Source organism: Leguminivora glycinivorella, chromosome 1 (genome assembly GCF_023078275.1).
Source record: "Leguminivora glycinivorella isolate SPB_JAAS2020 chromosome 1, LegGlyc_1.1, whole genome shotgun sequence".
In the NCBI taxonomy this organism is placed as follows: Eukaryota; Metazoa; Arthropoda; class Insecta; order Lepidoptera; family Tortricidae; genus Leguminivora; species Leguminivora glycinivorella.
This window is the reverse complement of record NC_062971.1, coordinates 23151116-23172054: the sequence shown is the minus strand read 5'-3', so window position 1 is coordinate 23172054 and position 20939 is coordinate 23151116. Positions and strand designations below refer to the sequence as shown.

General features: G+C 34.9%; 1 protein-coding gene across 1 annotated transcript in view; it reads left to right on the top strand.

Annotated features, from left to right (window-relative positions):
• Positions 1 to 10307: 10307 nt before the first annotated feature.
• Positions 10308 to 20939, top strand: part of LOC125233346 (ATP-binding cassette sub-family G member 1-like) — a 59845-nt gene continuing 49213 nt past the window's right edge. The window contains exon 1 of the mRNA XM_048139330.1: positions 10308 to 10459. The gene's annotated coding sequence lies outside the window, so the exon portion shown is untranslated. The remainder of the gene's footprint in view (positions 10460 to 20939) is intronic.

The following is a 20939-nucleotide window of genomic DNA, read 5'->3' as shown; positions in this document are numbered from 1 at the left end:
ATGTAATTTCCTCAGTGTATATAGAATACATACCTACTCGTACCTACTACCTACGCTGTGGTTGCTGTGTAACATTTGTACAACCACTGCAAGCATTTCTTTTTTAAAAACAATAGTAATATGAGTAATTGAAAAAAACGCAGACAAACGTCTGCATAGAAACCTACGGATCCAAATGAAAATTTTATTATTTGTATATGTTTGAATAAGAATTCTTTTAGTACGCGAGCGAAACCGCGGGCAAAAGCTAATTCTATATAAGATGCTATGAACCCTTTTTCTGTAAAAAATATTTCTATTTCTTTACTACTCAAGAACATCACAAATAAACAAAGTCAATTAATGAAATACTTTATTTTAGTAACAGAATTATTTTTTGGAGTTGAGGTTTTTTCCTTTATTGGAGCACTTCTATACATATACCTGTGATGATCATGGCCAATAATACCATTAAGTGTATCGCGGAACAAAAACACCTATAAATTGGTACTGCTCCCTCTGCTGCCCTAAGGTTTTGAGTAGCGTAACTGCCAGAGTGCCACAGTATTAATATCAATTGAACCATCTTCCACGTTGACTGAATACCATACGGGTTTGTTCGGAAATATTGATTTCAATCATAGCTTCCGTCATCTTTCTGAAACCAAAAACTGCTTTGAGCATTATAATAATCATCTCAATTGTAAATAGTACAATATGATGGCCAAAAATAACTCATTACCTTATTTGATTTGTTTACTGGTTTATCTTTTTATTCAATTTTAGCTAATCTTGAATTTCACGTAATATTATAAATTAATGCAATATGTTAGTCATAATTTTATTTAAAACTGCAAATATAATTGTGAAAATTCCGTGTGATTTTTGTATAACTTGACAGAAATGTCATGTCAGAATGACGTGGCCTATGGTTTGAGGCCTACTACCGAATACCGAAGTTATCGAAATGTGGACATGCGTCTCTTTTACTCTTATCAGTATAAAGTGAAAGAGGAAGAATCCTCAGTGCGTATGTTTCGAAATTTGCAGTAGACCCTATATTGACAGATTTCGATAGGTAAATTACATTTACTTATGATTTTAGTTCCATCGCGTAAACACCAGAGGCGTAGCATTCGCCTATAGTTCTTTCTCCGTTTATTGATAAACTTAGAAAGGGATAGAAGCAGCTTCTTTGGCGTGAAGTTAGGCACAATATATTGTAAACAAACGTAAACTCACTTACTTTCTGAGTAAAGTAATACGGCTCTCACTTGGGCAGCCCATGGTAACGGTACAGGGTGGAAGCCATCAATTACATGTGTTACGTCGATTGTCGACGGTTATATGTAGAATCATACACTTACGTGTATGTATGTATAGGTATATATGCATAAACTCACGACTGTATTCCCAAAACAGGTAGGCAGAGTACATGAAATTTACAATGGTTAAAAAAACCGAATTTGTGATATTGGTAGAGTCTGTTCGTTAGAGAAAGTTCATGGAACATATGGGATCCTATACATTCTGCGACTCGTCTCTTTCCGAAAAGATTAACAGGTTGGTAGCACTCCGGCCCCATCACAATTCAACCTGTATACCACAGTGGACTTCTACGACACCCATAGATACGCCACGGGAGGACATCAGAGGTGGTGAAATTCTTATGCCTACGAGCTGCGTCAGTAATTTATAAAAACAACTGTTGCGTATTTGGGAGGTAAACGGGTTACTTTTTTATACCATGTTATAAAGTGGGACTGGGCAGGCCACGTTTACCGCATGCACCCGGATAGGTTGCTATGCTGCACCAAGTGGATGCCTCAAATTAAGCGCGGACGTGGCAGGCCCAGACGGAGATAGCGGGTCCCTGCACACACCCACACACACAGATGGCACACCAACGGGAGCTGTGGAAATCACGTGGAGAGGCCTTTGCCCAGCAGTGGGACACATAAACAGGCTATTAAAAAAAAATAACATTGACAGTTTGTAACAGGTTACCTACTTATAAAGATTGCGTAGATACGTAAAGTAGGTAAATTATAAATGTTAATAAATATTATCTGTAATTTATTTCCTAGCAAAAATAATAATAAATTTTATTTTATATTTTTTTACAAACAATTATTACTTTATATATGATGATGTAACTGTAAAAGGCTGCTTTATAACGATGTTGCTCCAGTCCATGTCTACCTAATTTTCCATGTTTATTACTGACTACTTCATATCAAAAAATATTTAAGAATTTGATTTGTTTCCTATTTCGCAGTAATAAGTATTACCTAATGTTTATTTTTTATACGATTGTTGCATTACCTATTTGATAGAGTGTCACCTTAAAGATTTCCTTTTCTATGCATATTTATAGGAAAGATATTATAGAGTTCTAGATCGTAAGTATACCTTGTTAAATTTACTGTCCAAGTTTCCATCACTTACCAAATTGCGCCACGGATAATGTCAGGCGTGATGAGAATGTATTGTATTGGTAAGTGCTGAATAAAATAGCTGTAGCGTTAGTATATGTAGTATGTCAGTAATCATGGGATTTTCTGAAATAAATAAAAAAATACTTTTTTAAATTTTATTTGCCAGGTTCTTCATATACAGGGTGCCCGGTAATTAATGGACAACCTTTTAACCACCAAGAGCCACCTTATACTGGTCCAGAAAATCGACTTTAAGGTTTAGTAAAAATCGCCTGGTTTTCGAGATTTTAACACTTTTTAAAATTTTAATACTACCTAAAACTTTAAAAAGTGTGTAAAAAAAAGTTAATTACCGGGCACCCGGTATATTAATGGAGGACACCGCAGAACCATGACAACTGTCTAGATTGGAGAAAAAATAAAGTGCCAGTCGGACTCGTCTCCTAAGTGTTCCATAAATCTATAACGTATTTTTTGCAATGTAATGAGGTTATGTATATTGTTTTCTTCTTTGCAGGTACAGTCGGGCTCAAAAATACCTTTACAGTTGAGTGTTACAAAAATACCTTTACATTTAAATAATTTTACACACTGCATGACAAAAATATGCTTCCAACACACATGACAGAATTATCTTTTCACTTATCGCACCAAAGTTCAGTTTACAATCTGTCTTCCATAGAAACATTGTCACAAATTGTGACATAATAGGTTTACATTGCATGTTACAGAATAAGATTTCCTGTGAATGTGCCGTAAATATGTTTACATTTGCAGTAATATTATAAACTTTACGTTCAAGTTTACTTTTCTTTTACTTACACCTATTGCTACATAAACATCTTTACAGGCCCCGTAGCCGAATGGCATTTCTCCGACGCCAAACGAAAGCGATACGCCGCTGGCTCTGTCGCGCCAATACGCAAGCGCGATAGAGATAGATATCTACTAGCGCTTCGTTTCGTGAGCGTTTCGTGAGCGATTGTGCCATTCGGCTAGCCACCCAGATTTGATTGGTCTGTTCATAATTTGAACAATGACATCATATCGTCATAAATATTAATATCGGCTTTATAATCGACTCCAAAAAAGGTCTTATTCTTATAGGTTTAACGTGTCTGTGGTATTGCCCCTTCGGCCGCTTTCTAATCAAGATAAAATATTCTGTTTTGTAAACTGGTTTCCAATGCAGAATAGTGTTTTTTTAACTCATTCATATGGATATAAAAGACATAAATTAAAAACTCTTTGTTATAGTTTTCACAGGCTAACAATTGTGCGTGGCATTATTAAATCCTGGATCTTAGAAATTTCTCCGACCTTACAGTGCGATTAAAATCAGTTAACTATTCGGGTTTTCCCCCTTTCTCTCACGCTCTTATCGAGATCACATACACACTTTTGTATCAAAGTGACAGTCAGCAATATCAGATTCCAAATTGGTCATTAATTTTGAAATCAGCACCCCCGAAAACCTATACTCGTGGTATGTGCACTTCGCGCATACAGTAAAGAGTGACAGAGATAGCACTATCGTTATTGAAATTCGTGGTAGTAAGAGTGAGGAGAGACCTCACTATGTATCGCTACCGCGCGGTCGCCGCCGTCTACGCAAGGCAGCGTATGTAGCTACTTGAAATGGTCAACATAAGCGGTTTGTTTAATCGCCCGTATTAGATTTACATCCTGTAAGTATATGAAATATTAAAGGCCATGCCTGGATCAGAGATAGGTATTAATCGATTTACTTTTTATTCGACTAATTAGTCGATTAAAAAAATAAATCGTCAAAATTAGTCGACGATTAATTTATTCACGATTAACGTTAATCGAAGATCTTCGATTACAACTAATTAATTGTCCTTTCCAATCGATTAAAACTAAATAATCGTCTTATTTTAATCGTTAATCGTTAGTCGATTCCTTTTTTACCCAACTCTGCTACTTCCAATGCTGCCAAGGTTATGACGCTGACTGTACAGGCTTTTATTGCAAACTGTACTTTTTTGCACAATTATCAATAACTCATCGAGAGGATAATAACTAGGCCAAACACGACGAATGAAAGAGATAGGTTATTTGACAGTATGGTACTGTTTTCGGTGATTGTCATTATTCAAATTAAGAATCAAATCCCAATGAAATCTATAAAGATATTTATGTAGCAATAGGGTGTAAGTAAACGAAAAGTAAGCAAGAACGTAAAGTTTATAATGCTACTGCAAATGTAAACATATTTACGGCACATTCACAGGAAATCTTATTCTGTAACATGCAATGTAAACCTATTATGTCACAATTTGTGACAATGTTTCTATGGAAGACAGATTGTAAACTGAACTTTGGTGCGATAAGTGAAAAGATGAATCTGTCATGTTTGTTGGAAGCATATTTTTGTCATGCAGTGTGTAAAATTATTTAAATGTAAAGGTATTTTTGTAACACTCAACTGTAATAGTACATTGTGCAACAAGGGAGGAAGTTGAATAATACTAACGAGAGTAAGTTAAATCGCGACGGCTTGCCGGAGCGATTTAAAGACTCGAGTTTGTAATATTCATACTCCCCGAGTTACACACAATGTTTTTCATCACACTCGCAATGTAAAAATTATGTAAATAGATGTAAAAAAGTTAAGTACGGTACAAGAAATTTCATTATTCCCTTGGGAGAACGATTTTTCTATAACTCACGCACCGCTTGCGTGCAATAGCACATTTAAAGTGCGGGTGTGATGAAAAGGTATTTTTGACCTCGACTGTACAACTCACATTTAAACACAGTTTTCACGTGCAAAGTTTTAACACCGTATTCAATTTGTCACATATGATATATGATTTACATACATATTTATAATTTTATTGGCAGTTTAGTTAGATACTTAGTGTAAAAGTACCTATTGCTCCACAATCTGGGACTCTTTCTCTATACTATTTTTATACATAAGTATATTGTCATGTCATTACAAGTATTGAGCTATTAACTAGCAAACGCTGACAGAGGGACTGTACTATCTCCTTCGAGTATAAAACATAAAAAAATCTTACCTCAATCAGTAAACTTTAATAAAGGTCAAATAGGATTCCAGAAGTTTCTTATCGAAACAAGCTACAAGTTACAGCAGTTAGTGGCTGTTGTATAACTTCCCGATTCCCTAAGGTGACCTACCTACCTGTTACTTAGTTGAACATTGTGCAACGAAAAGTAGCTTAAAACAGATAATTCACTCATAGGAATTGGGAATTGCGGGAAGTCCTTCAAGTTTTTATTATATTACTAGCCTTTTCCCGCGGCTTCGCTCACGTTAAAAAGAGACAAAAAGTAGCATATCGTGACTACTTTAAAAAAAACTTGTATCTTCGTCTGTCAATGAAAAGAAAATTGTAGTAGGTATGTATGAAATGCATATAGACTTACTGCGTTTTAACTTTGAGGAGCAGCGTGAGATACGAGTTTTTTTCAAAGTAGTGACGATATGTTTACTCTCCATCCCTTCAACTATCTCCACTTAAAAAATCATGTCAATTCGTCGCTCCGTTTTGCCGTGAAAGACGCACAAACAAACAGACACGCACACTTTCCCATTTATAATATTAGTATGGGTTCAGGTGTACTATTCATAGAAAGTTGTCAGCAAATAGATTTTTTTTATGGTGTAATATCGCTGCAATATTTCGTCAAGGATGAGTCAGCCTATAGAATAGCTCGGGTTGTATCCTTCATCCAAAGACCTCCAAAACCGACTGTATGTATACCTATCTAAGTAAAACGATTGTGCATAATAGGTTTTCTTAACATTGTACATTTATTTGTTTAAATCTTTTAGCACAAAATACAAAAATGTACAAATGGCGAACTACAGAATAGGCATTACCTAAAGGCATTATCTGCGTCAACCGTAGGACTAAACAGAGATGTATTAATGGTGCGAGAAGAGAAGTGGCAGAATTGGGAAAATACCAAAATCTTATTCACAAGGTAACATAGTGACAGCAGCAACTTTTTTTATCCGCTGATATCATGTAACCTTAAAACACATGTGCCGATTCTGTCTATAGTTGATACCAACCTATGTAATAGTTTTCAAATAATAAGTTTGAGAAATAACAAGGATAAGGAGTGTACAAGTTTCTAATGGGTCGGCAACGCGCATGTGACACCTCTTGAGTAGCAGGCGTCCATAGGTTACGGTGACCGCTTTCCATCAGGCGGGCCGTATACCTGTTTGACACCGACGTGGTATTAACAAAAAATAACATTACAAAACATGAAAACAGTTAGTTTGGACTATTATTTGATTACATTTTAACGTAACTTATCTGGAAAGCAAATATATTTTCTTTAGATCGGCGAACTGAGATAGCCGTTTTCACTTGACTAGAAAACAAGTCTGAGAGCCATGGCTCTCATAACTGCCCTAAAGCTTCCCTGTTGACTGCAGTCTACGACCTACATACTTACTACAAGTCTACCAAATTTGAAAATGGTGGAGCGCATACGTAAGTGAAAGTGACAAAAGTAACTTTTAGTAGTAGTAGTAGTAATAGTAGTAGTAGTAGTAGTAGTAGTAGTAGTAGTAGTAAACACTTTATTGTACAGAACAAATTACAAGTACAGTGAATAATTATAACGGTTATATACAAAGGCGAACTTATCCCTTTAAGGGATATATAATATAGGATTTATAATATATAATATCCTTTTAACTCTCAAGAAACATTGCCAATTGCTATTCTTTATTTATTGTGCCAAACTAGGTATGCATGTAGTCGTTATGTTGAGGGCAAATATATTTGGATATTTGGTTATAGATATTTGGTTGTTAAGTGAGTAACACTAACCAAAGTTCATAATCTTGACGTTTGTCAATCAGGTTATGACGTAAATGACCCACGAAAAATCTACTTCCTAATCAGTTATCACTATTATTATTTTAAACATAATAAATATCAACACTTTGTTAAATAGAACATTTCAAATCCACATGACAGCAGCAACTTCTGTTTTACATGAAACTATATTGACACTTGAACAAATTGAAATTATTCCATCAGGAATACAACTCTAAACCTATATGAAAGCATTTTTTTGTAGATAAGAATAATATAATTACGGAATCAATCAATAAACTCAGACATAGGAATCTGTGGCGCACATAATCTTGACAGATAGGGACTTCCTATATCGATAAACAAAATTATCGTTGCTCGTTCCATAAACGGTGTGTCATGAGGAAACCGAATAATTTCAACAGTGTATTCCTGATAAATTCCTGATTTCGTCTTTTTTAGTTATTACAATTTAAAAAATAAACATCTCATTATAATTTCTTGGTACAGAGTGCTTTTTTGACGGCGATGATGTCATTTTGGCGTATAATCTTACTATCCTCACTGATAGATGTCAAAGGGTGTCAACATTGCAAAAAATAAGTTTCAAGAAAAAAGTGGCGTCAGTTTTACGAATAACATTTATTTACTTTACATTTACGAATACATTCGGATCGGATTCATACAATATTTTTTTACTTGCTTATGCGTCAGAAATGCTTGCTTAAAATTTTTCGGGTTTCACGTTTTACATCGTCTGATACTACTTAGTGAATCTAGTGGTCAGTCGTCTACAAAATTGGGTGTTTTTTGTGACTAATTTTCTCAAGACCAAATATGGAACAAACTCTGATGGTTTAATTAAACAATAGTAAGTAGAGAGCTAACTTTTAAATAATGTAGGTACCTTAGTAAAAGTCAGCTGCCACTGTCACTTCGTAGGTTGATTGGAATGGGAATGGCGGCCAGGAAATACGTAAAAAATTATTCAGTTTTATACTTTGTCAAACGATAGTTTAGCAAATTGGCAGTTATTATAAAGAAAAACAATCGTCAGCCGGCTGTATAGCGGAGAAAAATAAAGAAAAGTGAAGTATCCCTACTTACATAAACCTCAATTTCATTTGGTAAACTTTCAATTGTACAATCAATTTGAGCTCAATTGGCAAAATAAAATCGCGCACGACCATTTATCACAATCAATGCTATCACGTGTACAACAACATTACATATACGTGTTGGCTATAGTCTATCATTCAGCCGATACCTCTTATACCTTTTAACGAGCAATTCTTGTTTATTTATTTATATATACCGACGATCTCGGAAACCAGTCTAACGATTTCGCTGGAATTTGTTATGTGGGGGTTTTCGGGGGTGAAAAATCTTCGAATTTTCATGCGTTTTTTTTCGCACTAGCAAACGCAAAATATGGTCGCTAATTTCGTCGGCCGAGCATCGGCGGCGCGTAGTTCCGTCGTAAGAGGGTCGGTCTAAAAATCGCAGGCACGTCGCTGGTGTCTAGGTTCGAATCCCGGCCAGAAACAAAGTTTTTTTTTCTTTTGTGTTTATAAGTTTTTTTTAATCTAAAGACGCGATATAATGAAATAGAACCGCCCAGGTACTGGAAATAACAAAATGTCGGATGTCGGAAGGATTTTAATAGAAAAAATCCAAGATGGCGCCTGTAATGTACCTATGGGATATCCGATTTAACGGTGAGTCGTTAACCCGTAAGAGACTCGTTAAAGTTGTGCAAGCACGACCTACCTACCGCTCGCCCTTTAGAGTCGGTCAAAGGTGTCATCGCTTTTGAAAGTATACACATACATACATGTAAATACTTACCTATTACCTACCTACACGAGAAAATAGAAACTGGTACCGCGACACGACCGGATGGCCTAGAAGGCATTAGCCACGTAAGATGAAGACGTCGCTGATTCCATTCTGTTTTCAGTCAGCAATTTTATTAATGGCATAATAAAAAAAAATAACAATTTTACAAAGATTGGTCTAATTTCAAGCAACGCTAAAAAGGTTATAATTAGTACATTATGATACAAGTGCGGCAAAAAGGAAGTTCAAAACGAGTGGCGATAAATTAAAACACGACCGAAGCGAGTGTTTTAAATCGATACGAGTTACGAATTTCCTTTTCGCACGTGTACCGTACGAGGTTTTTCAGTTACAGATGGCCCTCCGCCTCCCTTTTTCGCACTTGTATCGTAATGTACTATTTTGTTTCCTGAAAAGAAATTTTATTCTCAGACAAGGATATTTATTTGTAATAAAATAAAAAAAAACTAAAGACAAGGTTTTCATTAGGAATACATACTACTTGAAATTTATAGAATTATTTTGCTTATTACAATGGTGTCAATGAATAATGATTGAGTATAACGATATTCAGATTTCTTACTAAACATAATTATGTATAAAAAAATATGAATGAAAGACAGGTGTCAGTTAATGTCATCAAAAAATAGCATATTGTAAAAAACGGAGCACAATGCGAAACACGCCCTCACAACTTTTTTTAATTTGTTAAATTGGTTAAACTGATGTATTTTTTGGTTTCCTTCTCCTGCTGGCGTCGGTATGCTCAATGCTGAGGGTCGTGAAGTCCCCGTGGAATCAATTGTATTTACCGTTACATTATTATTGATTTACTTATTTAAGTGAGTATTGTTTTTGCTTTAAATTGTTTTTAGTTTTATTTTTTATTATAATACGTTTAAAAATCTTTTTGTGAATCTGTGATATTTTTAAGTGAAAATAACATGATTTTCTATATGATGTACTTAAATAAAATCTAATCTAATTTTCAACAGTATCCAATATCCGATTCCCAATTCCTCCAACCCATTATATTTTCTCGACCGATTCTCCAATTCCTCTTAAGTAGTGATTAAAATTATTTTTAGAAAACATAATAATATCCCCTAATACGTACCGCATGGATTCATCTTTTTACTCTCGTTGATTGGGCTACGTATGGACTCGTAAATGCATCGACAAAGTCTGCCTGGCTGCATGGATATTGGATATCCATCAGTCGTCAGTAGCCCCTAGTGCTTCGTTCGAAGAGGGCGTTTCGCTCGCTGCTCTCAGAAACAGCTGCGTCTGTAACATCGCGAACTCAAACTTTCTTCTGACTGAGTAACAGAGGTCAGCTCGGATGTGTGTGTTGTGTATGTCGAAATAATTTACGTAAGTGCAGCCATTTTCACTTATGACTTCATTTTGTCATGTTTGTTTTCATAGTTTCACATTCAATATTTTCAGTTTATATAGGCGTAACTCGATCGATCTCGCCGCCGCGCGACGGTTTTTTAATTAAATGCACATAAAGGAAAATACGATTTGTTTTTATTGCTGTTTCGTGTGTAAATAAAATTTGCTATTACGCAAAGCGAAAATTTTAAATCGGTCAATAGTGGCAGCTGCCAGATGTCACCATGCACCAATTATGTAGGTACCTAAACTATTTATTGCATTGAACACCCATATTTACGCAAATATGGCACAAGATTGTACTGCCTATAGAGGTGAACATATCACAATAAGGAATCTCTTCCAGTTAACCTGACGACATCTTAATGATAAAGAACAGTGAACTAAGTACCATACCTAGAGGAAAGTCAATAAAATTAAATCTTAGGTAGGAACGAAACTTAGTAAATACATAGGTTAACAAGTATTCCAATGAAGTTTGTATTATACATATAAAAAAAACTTACAAAAGTTAATTTTCATGTACGAATGGGTTCATTTTTTTCGTTAACATACGTCATCATCCTCCTTGCGTTATCCCGGCATCCTCATGGGAGCCTGGGGTCCGCTGCGACAACTAATCCCAAGATTTGGCGTAGGCACTAGTTTTACGAAAGCGACTGCCATCTGACCTTCCAACCCGAAGGGTAACTAAGCCTTATTGGAATTAGTCCGGTTTCCTCACGATGTTTTCCTTCACCGAAAAACAACTGGCAAATATCAAATTACATTTCGCACATAAGCTCCGAAAAACTCATTGGTACGAGCCGGGGTTCGAACCCGCGACCTTCGGAACGAAAGTCGCAGGTACTTACCGCTAGGCTACCAGCGCTTCTTACCGCTAGGCTACCAGCGCTTCTAACATACGTATGTAAAGTACACTAAATTATTTTCAATATTGTTAAAATATAATTCAGAGCTACTTAATTTTTTGCTCATGCAAGAAAAAAACGTAGGTACCTACAATAAATTAATGACAATATATATCAATTTGTCACTGAACTGAGACGTTGGTAAGAATAGACTGATTGAAGTGTTGCGTACAATGATGTTGATGTTTAATGAGGTTTTCAAGTGCCGTAGGTTGAGAGAGCGAAATTGTGAAAAGCACTAACGCCGTGTCTTGCGTGGGCAACGGTCGCGCGACCGTCGCCGTCGCGTCTCATACTTCCATATCGATAAGGTTTGATTTCGTATGCGTCACGTCGCCGTCGCGCGACCATCGCGCGACCGTCGCCCACGCAAGCAACGGCGTAACACTTTTCACATTATTCTGTAAAATATGGTTCAGTTAGCAATCAAAGCCCTTATCCGAGGGACCTTATCGATACGAATCAAATAAACATAATATATGTGGAACAAAATTAACATAATATATGCACTATGATAAATATTTTACACGAGCTAATACATAATAATAATTGACAATGTCGTATTTAGGTACTTACTTATTTATTAAAGGGAACGAGAAAATCCATTTCAAGAGAGCATGTTATTACTATCAACTATAAATTTTTTTGATACACCAAGATTGTCAATTAAAATACACCGAGACATTGACATTTCCCTCAATTGGTCACCAGGCCATGAAAAAAGAGGTCAACGAGAATCTTACAATTATGTTTATGAAATAACGATTGGTCAAGAAACTCATGCACGTAACGACGCTAAAAGTAATACATCGCGATGGCGATGCAGAGTTTAAACTCGCTATGTATTCATTTTTCCGATAGTTTTATTTTAAGTCCCTATCTAAATGTATTTATAAATTTTCTGCATAAAGGCATCCCCCTTATAAGACATCGATGTTAAATCTTAGCTATAATTCGTCACGCACACGTTTTATTTGCATAAGAAATAGCATAGCGCTAACAGAAGCAAATGGTTCTATAATGTCATTCAATCCACTTGGCACGTGTTTGCAAACACGTGGGCCGCAGAGGTGTTTGCCCAGTATTATGCCTTAGGTTTCTACATTTCGTACCTCATACTTATGAAAATTTTTATTTGACAAACTTAAAACTGCTTTGAAGGCACTACTTTGAAGAAAATATCGTATTTATCACTGTATTCGAGGTGACCAATTCGTATGCGTATCTTAGATAACATAACCTAACCACAAAATTAAAATTTTGAAAAACCCCCGACCGCGACATAGTGGACCGATTTTCATGAAACATGGCTAAGAACACTCCCGACTAACTCAGCTTTCAGACAAAAAAAAATAAATCAAAATCGGTTCATCCGTTCGGGAGTTACGATGCCACAGACAGACACACACACAGACAAACAGACAGACAGACGGACAGACAGACAGACAGACAGACAGACAGACAGACAGACAGACAGACAGACAGACAGACAGACACGTCAAACTTATAACACCCCTTCGTTTTTGCGTCGGGGGTTAAAAATGTTTAATGCAGTACGAGTGCCAGCTAAATTTTACATTTATATATAGTAGATAGTTCAAACGAAGTAGAGTAACTTAACCCTTTACAATATAAACAAAATGTAAATAAGTGTGCATTTTTTTGTTGTAGATAGTAAAAAAATATTTTATAAAATTATACTTGCAGCTATTTTTCTTCAAAGGTCATCCGAGTCCTTTTAGCCATGTCCAATGTGAAGATTCTCTAGCGTACACAGTAGGTAGCGGACTAGCACAACAGGCCACACATTTTCTTTAATTGGTTAAGCATCATCACCAACGATCATCGAAGAATTGTCGATAACATCTAATTACATATACATATGAAAGAACCGATTGCCGCAACTTCAGGAAAATAACCGTTCAGTAATAAATGGTACTCGACTGCATCACAGCGGCCATGGTTCATGTCGGCGGGTAATGAACGATTAAGCGATTGTTCATTGTTAACGCAACCTTCATCGGTCTGGCTAGTTGTAGATATATTTTATAAACCTTGTAATGTAAAATATATCACCTAGAACCGAAATAAAAAAAATTTAGTATCAAAACCTGTACCTGCAGTTGGAAATCGATACGTTTCTTTATTCGCTCTGCAAGTTTAAAACGGAAAACCGGATTCGTATGAGACCATAGTAAGTAATATGATAATGCAGCACTAACGTCACAAGGATCACTCTTCATCAGTTCTTACGGAAGGCACTTTAATATAATCGCCAATAGATTTTTACCTACGTATGATACTTGCAATAGTAGGTAGGAATAGATTATGCAGATATGAACCAAGCTAGGGAAAAATGCAAGTTATATACCTATACTAGCTTTACCAATACACATTGTCATATTTGTCTGATGGTAGCCTCATCTCGTAGATTGAAAATGTATACTAGAGGTGTTACTAACAACAATTTAATTACATACCTACTTAGGGCTTGCGAATTTATTAAAGTTACTCACATGAGAAATTAAATATAAATAGTTTAAAATATTATCAATAATAATTGTAGATTTAAAAAATCAGTCGAATTGAGAACCTCCTCCTTTTTTTGAAGTTGGTTAATAAATAATTATCAAATATAATACAATTATAAATGTACCAAAATTATATTAATCCAGCTCTTAGCCTTATGCTTTAATTAAACATAAGTGGTAAAATGCGAAAAAATAACTTTAATTTATGAATATACTCGTACCTGCACTTCCTAATTAGTTGTAATTTAGTTTTAAGGAATACTTGCTGTGCCCTAACAGGGTTCATGTGTGAACCTACCTTATTGTAACACCTGTTTTGTACCACATAATTATTATGCAGTAAATTATGAATTATGAATTATGAATTACAAGGCGTTTAATATAAAATGTTCCCTTAGGTATCTACCTAACCGACTACATTGTTGCAAGAATGTCTACTATCCGGTACATCGATGTTGATTTTGACACTTCCTGTGGTATTTTCACCCTCGCTGCTACTGTGGCAATCCGAATCAAAACTTGTTATTCATATAGGTACAAGTAAAAATACAGGGTTACCCTCATCTAGCAGAATAATTTTGGTCAGAAACACACTTCGCATAACATGTTTCGCAAACACTTTGGGTCGAATGTTAATTTTTCAAAAAAAATAGTTGGCATTATTACTACCACGCATACGACACACTCGGCAGGATATTGTTCTGCAGAACATTACTTTAGTCGAATTGGATTTAGCATAATTTTATATACTATAATAATCATATAGCATACTATTACAAGAGCAAGATTCTGACACGCTATAAAAAGGAAATACTGTCCCAGAGCTAGCGAAGCGAGGAGTAGTGTTAGGTATCTTGCACTCGTAATACGTCGGACTCGCTATCAACAACCAAATTGAAAGGAGAAGCAACAACTATGTCGCCTAAATTATTATGCACAAATATTATCTGCGATAGTACTATTCGACTAGAAGACTATGAAGGTCAGTGTGGGGAAGACCGTCTACCCGGAAAGACCGTCTATTGACTATAACTTTTGTGTTTATATATCTACGCCTCTCACACCTCCGAAGATATACCAGTTTTTCATCCTCAAGCCATTGGTCTTCAATACATATCCCTAGGACGAACACTAGTTAACAATAATCTTGATTTGTGTTTCGAGCTCGAACACCGAGTTCAACATGGTTCCGCAAAAAATTAAAATAAAATAGAAGCAGTCGGAATATTTGTATATTTTATATGTAACGTAGTCATTTAATAACCGTTCTTTCTGACTAGTACTATTAATCTACTCAAAACGCGCTCAATTTCTAGTTTTATGTTCTGAAATATGTAACTTAGAAATTGTGCCTACTCAGAAAGTCCGGCATAAAAGAGAAAGGCAAGACACGATAAACAAGGAGTTGCCAACCTTTTTTAGGCTTTATTGGAAATAAGTCGAGTGTAAACGATATCAATATATAAGTACGTTTTTGGCTTATGGTAGTTGTACCGTTTTTGATTTTAACTTCGAAATACAGTTTTGGTAATGATTCGTATGGTGTTACTAAAATCATTCGAAAGTATTAAGTAAAAATAAAATATATGTGACATGGTTGTGAAGAATGATAAGAGGTAAACAGAAGTAAGCCTACACTGCATTATTCATCATCATATTTAAGTTGGTAGAATTATCATAAGTTCTACCCGTTTTTTATTATTTTTGTTATGTAGAGTGTGCAAAATGCGGCGACAAATATTTCAAAAGAGAGTAGGGTTTCAAGTTGGTCATTATTTTTATAATCAGCATTACCCAACAGGGACCGTATAGGTACCCTTAAAACGGTTTTGACCGACTATTTTACGGCTACCCGACCCTTAATTGACATTGCTGACTGTCAATTTGACACAAAAGTGGTCATGGGTGTCATCAAATATGTTTTCGGGAGTGCTGATTTAAAAATTAAACACCACTTTGGAATCTGACATTGCTGATGACTGTAACTTTGACACAAAAGTGGTCATGGGTGTGGTCAAACAGGTTCTCGAGGGTGCTCATTCCAATAACCATTACAGCCAAAAAACTGTTTGATGACACCCATGAAAACTTTTAATTCAATGTGACAGTCAACTATATCAAATTCTAAAGGAATCAGCACCCCCGCAAACTTATTTGACGACACACCAGACGACTTTTGTGTCAAAGTGACAGTCAGCAATGTCAGATTTCAAATTAGTCATTAATTTTGGAATCAGTACCCCCGAAAACCTATCTGACGACACCCATTACGACTTTTGCGTCGAAGTGACAGTCAGCAATGTCAGATTCCAGATTGTTTATTAATTTTGAAATCAGCACCTCCGAAAACTTATTTGGCGACAACCATGACGACTTTTGTGTCAAAGTGATAGTCAGTAATATCAGATTCCAAATTGGTCATTAATTTTGAAATCAGCACCCCTGAAAACATATTTGATAATGTCTGGGACATTGCTAAGAAATTTTACCAAACTATTTCACGTACCTAATATCCTATTACCTTTATTTAATAACCAAGTTTCAAAAACAAATAAGTAGTTGGATTTATATGAGCCTGTAATATCGTGACTAAATTGGACCTGAAAAGAAAAGGTTATGAACCCCATCTACGGTCTTGCCTTATAAATGGAAAAATGCTTCTATGTTTAAAATTTCAACGTTATTTTATTAATTATCTAGCACATTCTGCCCTGTTATTACGTAAAATAACAACGATCATGGTTTTGGAACCTAGTTTCGTCTAGAAATTACGGGACAACAAGCACTATACCTTGTACTTCTGGCTGTTGAAAAAAGTGTAAACAAACCGGAGCTGTCAAATTTGAGGGTTGTTTATTAGGTAACGTTTGGTTCCTGAATTTTTTTCACTATTTAAAAATAAATTGAGCTCACTACTATTTTCCATTTCATTCCACTAACATGTACTTAATTTCGTTTAATTTGACGAAACATAATACACCTTCATAAATACAAACATATCGTCATTACATTTAATTAATATTATTATTTTCTTCAGGGAATCATCAACCAAAAAGTACCCAATTTTGCAGAGGTTTAAAACTCTTGGTTGCATTTTAATCTGGGTGAAACACTACTAAAATAGAAAGGTACTAGACCTTACGCGATTTTTAATTTTATCTGTTTGACATTTTCCATTGCTTGTTATCAATCATCATCATCATCTGTTACAAATTTGATATTTGTGTTTTCGAGCTTTCGTTTCTCCGTATGAGATGATGATTGTTATATTTATGTATTTTTTATACTAGATGGTAGTTTAGTTGATTCAGTAATATTTATAGGTACCACACTAAATTTTGATGAAAGACCAGAGAAATATAAAAAGGCAATAGAAATAAAATTAGATTATCTGTGCATAAAATAATATGAAATAAATAAATAAAATAAAAATATTTCGTTCTATTCTATGTGTTTAATGATGAAAACATATGTATATTTTTAAGTAAAACGCAATACTTTATATATACGTTATTTTATTCTGATGAGGACGATGACGACGATGAAGATGAAGACGAAGATGATCTGTCACATTTATTATTATTCTTTCGGCCAAATCGTCAATCATGTTGCCTAACTCTTTCATTTTCTGCTCTTCCTTGATAACATGTTCTTCGCATCTTCTCCAGTTTTCTGGTTTCACATTACATTAGCAATGTGCGCTTGTGACCCATTATAAACTTGTACTTACACTCGTTTTGTCTTGTACATGTGTATTTGGTAAAATTAAGCGAAAGTATATGTTTTTGGAATGGAACGGACTATAGTAGTGAGCTCAATTATTTTTACATACGAAAATTTTAACAGGAACCAACCGTTATCTGATAAACAACTATTTGACGGTTTGTTCACAGTTTTTTAAATACCTAAAAATACAAGGAATCGCATTGTAACTCTCACCTTACTTACCATTTATGCGTTTATAATCATTAAAATTGCCTCACCATAAATAAAAAGTACCAAGTAAGTAGCCACCTACAATTGTTTTCTTCGATCTGGCCTTAAAAGGTTCACTACCCCTGGATCTGTCAAATTTGACGGTTCCGGTTTGTTTACACTTTTTTCAACAGCCAAAAGTACAAGGTATAGACGGTCTTCCCGTGCTCACCGCGGGGGGACGGTCAACCCGCCGAGCCTTAAAAAATGTGATTTTTATCACTTAAAATTACCATATTTCGCCAAAATATTATAAAAGCTTTGTAAAATATAATATTTGCTACCCCATAGGACCATGCGCATTACGGCAGACTACATTAATTATAGAGTTTTATCCACTCAAACTTTATTTCAAATAAACTATGCCGGTCTTGCATGCACTGACCTTATGCTCATTAATATTACCTATGCCAATATACCATTCGGTAATATAAAAATCTGCGAAATGATTTATGCCAAAGCATATTTTGCGTAAGGTGTTTCTGCCAAACGTGACTTTTGCCAAGATATCAAATAAATGCGAAAAAAGTTTCTGCAAGACATTAGTGAACCGAAAAAAAATCATATACATCAGACTAACAACTTATTGTCTTAAGACTCTTTTTTTATACCACATTTATGCTGGTAAACCAGCATGCGGTCCGCCTGATGGTAGTCAGGCACCGTAGCCCATTGACGCTTGCAACTAGACAAGACTAAAACATATTGAAAAATTACAAGTTTCAAATGTCACGGGAACGTACCGTTAGTGTTAAGTCACACCTCGGACACTGGCGACAAGTTGCGAAAATGAGGTTTTACAAAAAAAGTACAAATTAACCAAAGGGTAACCATAGTGAAACTGCCCTAAGCGAAAAAACTGATTTCCTTTTATTGGATTGTATACCTATGTATATGTAGTGCTTTCACCAAATATCAGGCCTCAAATGTATTAGATTTAAAAAAAAATGCAAAAAAAGGAAAAACATTTTTATTTTATTTTAGCCAAAGTACTTATCCGATTTCTTTGTAATTTGGATATGTTGTATATACAATTAAGGTAAATTTCTAAAAAAAAAATTATTGCGTTATGTCACGAAAAAAAAAGAAAAAAAATTGAGTTGAAAATTGAAAAAAAAAGAAAAATAATACTTGCGAGATAGCGACAGTTACCAAATTTACATATTTTATGTATAATTTAATGATGTTTAACATATATTTTTTTCAAAAATAAAAATCGGGATTAACAGTGTGAAAAAATCAGATTTGTGACATCCCATACATTGTTTTCATCCAAAATAACTTGTACGTGATTCCACTAGAACGTTTTATTCCCAACGAATTTTGAATTTAGAGCGCGAGTAATATAATTAAACTGAGAGCGAACCATAAACTCCTTGGCTGTATGCGGCTGGGCGTACGACATTCGAATGATTAAAAAAAAAAAAGGCGGGAACGGGCAAATAGGCACGACTAGTACTGAGTGCTAATTATCGAAAGATGTCTGTTTCTTTGATAAATAAAAACGAAGCTTTCAAAAAGCTATTTTCAAAACTCCCGACCGCTAAAGATAACGGTAGCGTAGGGGCCGTTTTTCCATTTATCCCTATGGACGTATTAACCCCGCACTCAGTATTAATAGTAATTTAATTACTCGCGTTCTAAATTCAAAATACGTTGGGAATAAAACGTTCTAGTGGAATCACGTACAAGTTATTTTGAATGAAAACAATGTACATATGGAATGTCACAAATCCAATTTTTTCACACTGTTAATCCCGATTTTTATTTTTGAAAAAAATATATGTTAAACATTATTAAATTATACATAAAAAATGTAAATTTAGTAACTGTCGCTATCTCGCAAGTATTATTTTTCTTTTTTTTTTTTTCAACTCAATTTTTTTTTTCATTTTTTTTTCATGACATAACGCAATAATTTTTTTTTTAATTGACCTTAATTGTATATACAACATATCCAAATTACAAAGAAATCGGATAAGTACTTTGGCTAAAATAAAATAAAAATGTTTTTCCTTTTTTGCATTTTTTTTTAAATCTAATACATTTGAAGCCTGATATTTGGTGAAAGCACTACATATACATAGGTATACAATCCAGTAAAAGGAAATCAGTTTTTTCGCTTAGGGCAGTTTCACTATGGTTACCCGGCTATACCCTTTACCAATAACTTTTACTTTTTATGACCTTCCCTACAAAATATGATCACATATTTGAAAATATAAATTTTGAAAAAAAATCTCGACATATAATGGACCGATTTTCATGAAACATGGCTAAGAACACTCCCGACTAATTCAGCTTTCAAACAAAAAAAAAACAAATCTAAATCGGTTCATCCGTTCGGGAGCTACGATGCCACAGACAGACACACACACACACATACAAACAGACAGACAAACAAACAGACACGTCAATCTTATAACACCCCGTCGTTTTTGCGTCGGGGTTAAAAAATAAACACGAACATGCCCAAAATTCCCTACAAAACCGATGTAGTTAAAAATTACTGTTGGCACGAATCATACATAAAAGGCTAAAGTAGTGTGATGGAAACTAAATATTAGTTTGTTTAATTGTTCTGATGAACTAATGATGTGAGACTTAAAGGCAAACGTAATTATCAACTTATGATTGTTATTAAAGTACACATCAGAGTTCATTCGCAGAAAATTTATTTTGTTTGTTTGTTTGTTCATAGCCTGTATTTTTCCATATTTTTGTTTATTAGAGTTACAACCAACTTGTCTACAGTTACTACTTTCTTTATTTCCTTCCCAAATATATTGAACACATATTTATATCAGGCCCCGTAGCCGAATGGCATTTCTGCGACGCGAAACGAAATCGAAACGCCGCAGAAAGGTAGTCTGCCTCTGCCACGCCAATAAGCAAGAGCGATAGAGACAGATATCTACGAAAAATATATTATCGTGAGCGTTTTGTGAGCGTTTGTGCATTCGATTACGCAGACTGCACTGGTATGTTCTGTAATACATTTGGTACCTACCTACGGAACCCTAAAATGAAATTAATTCA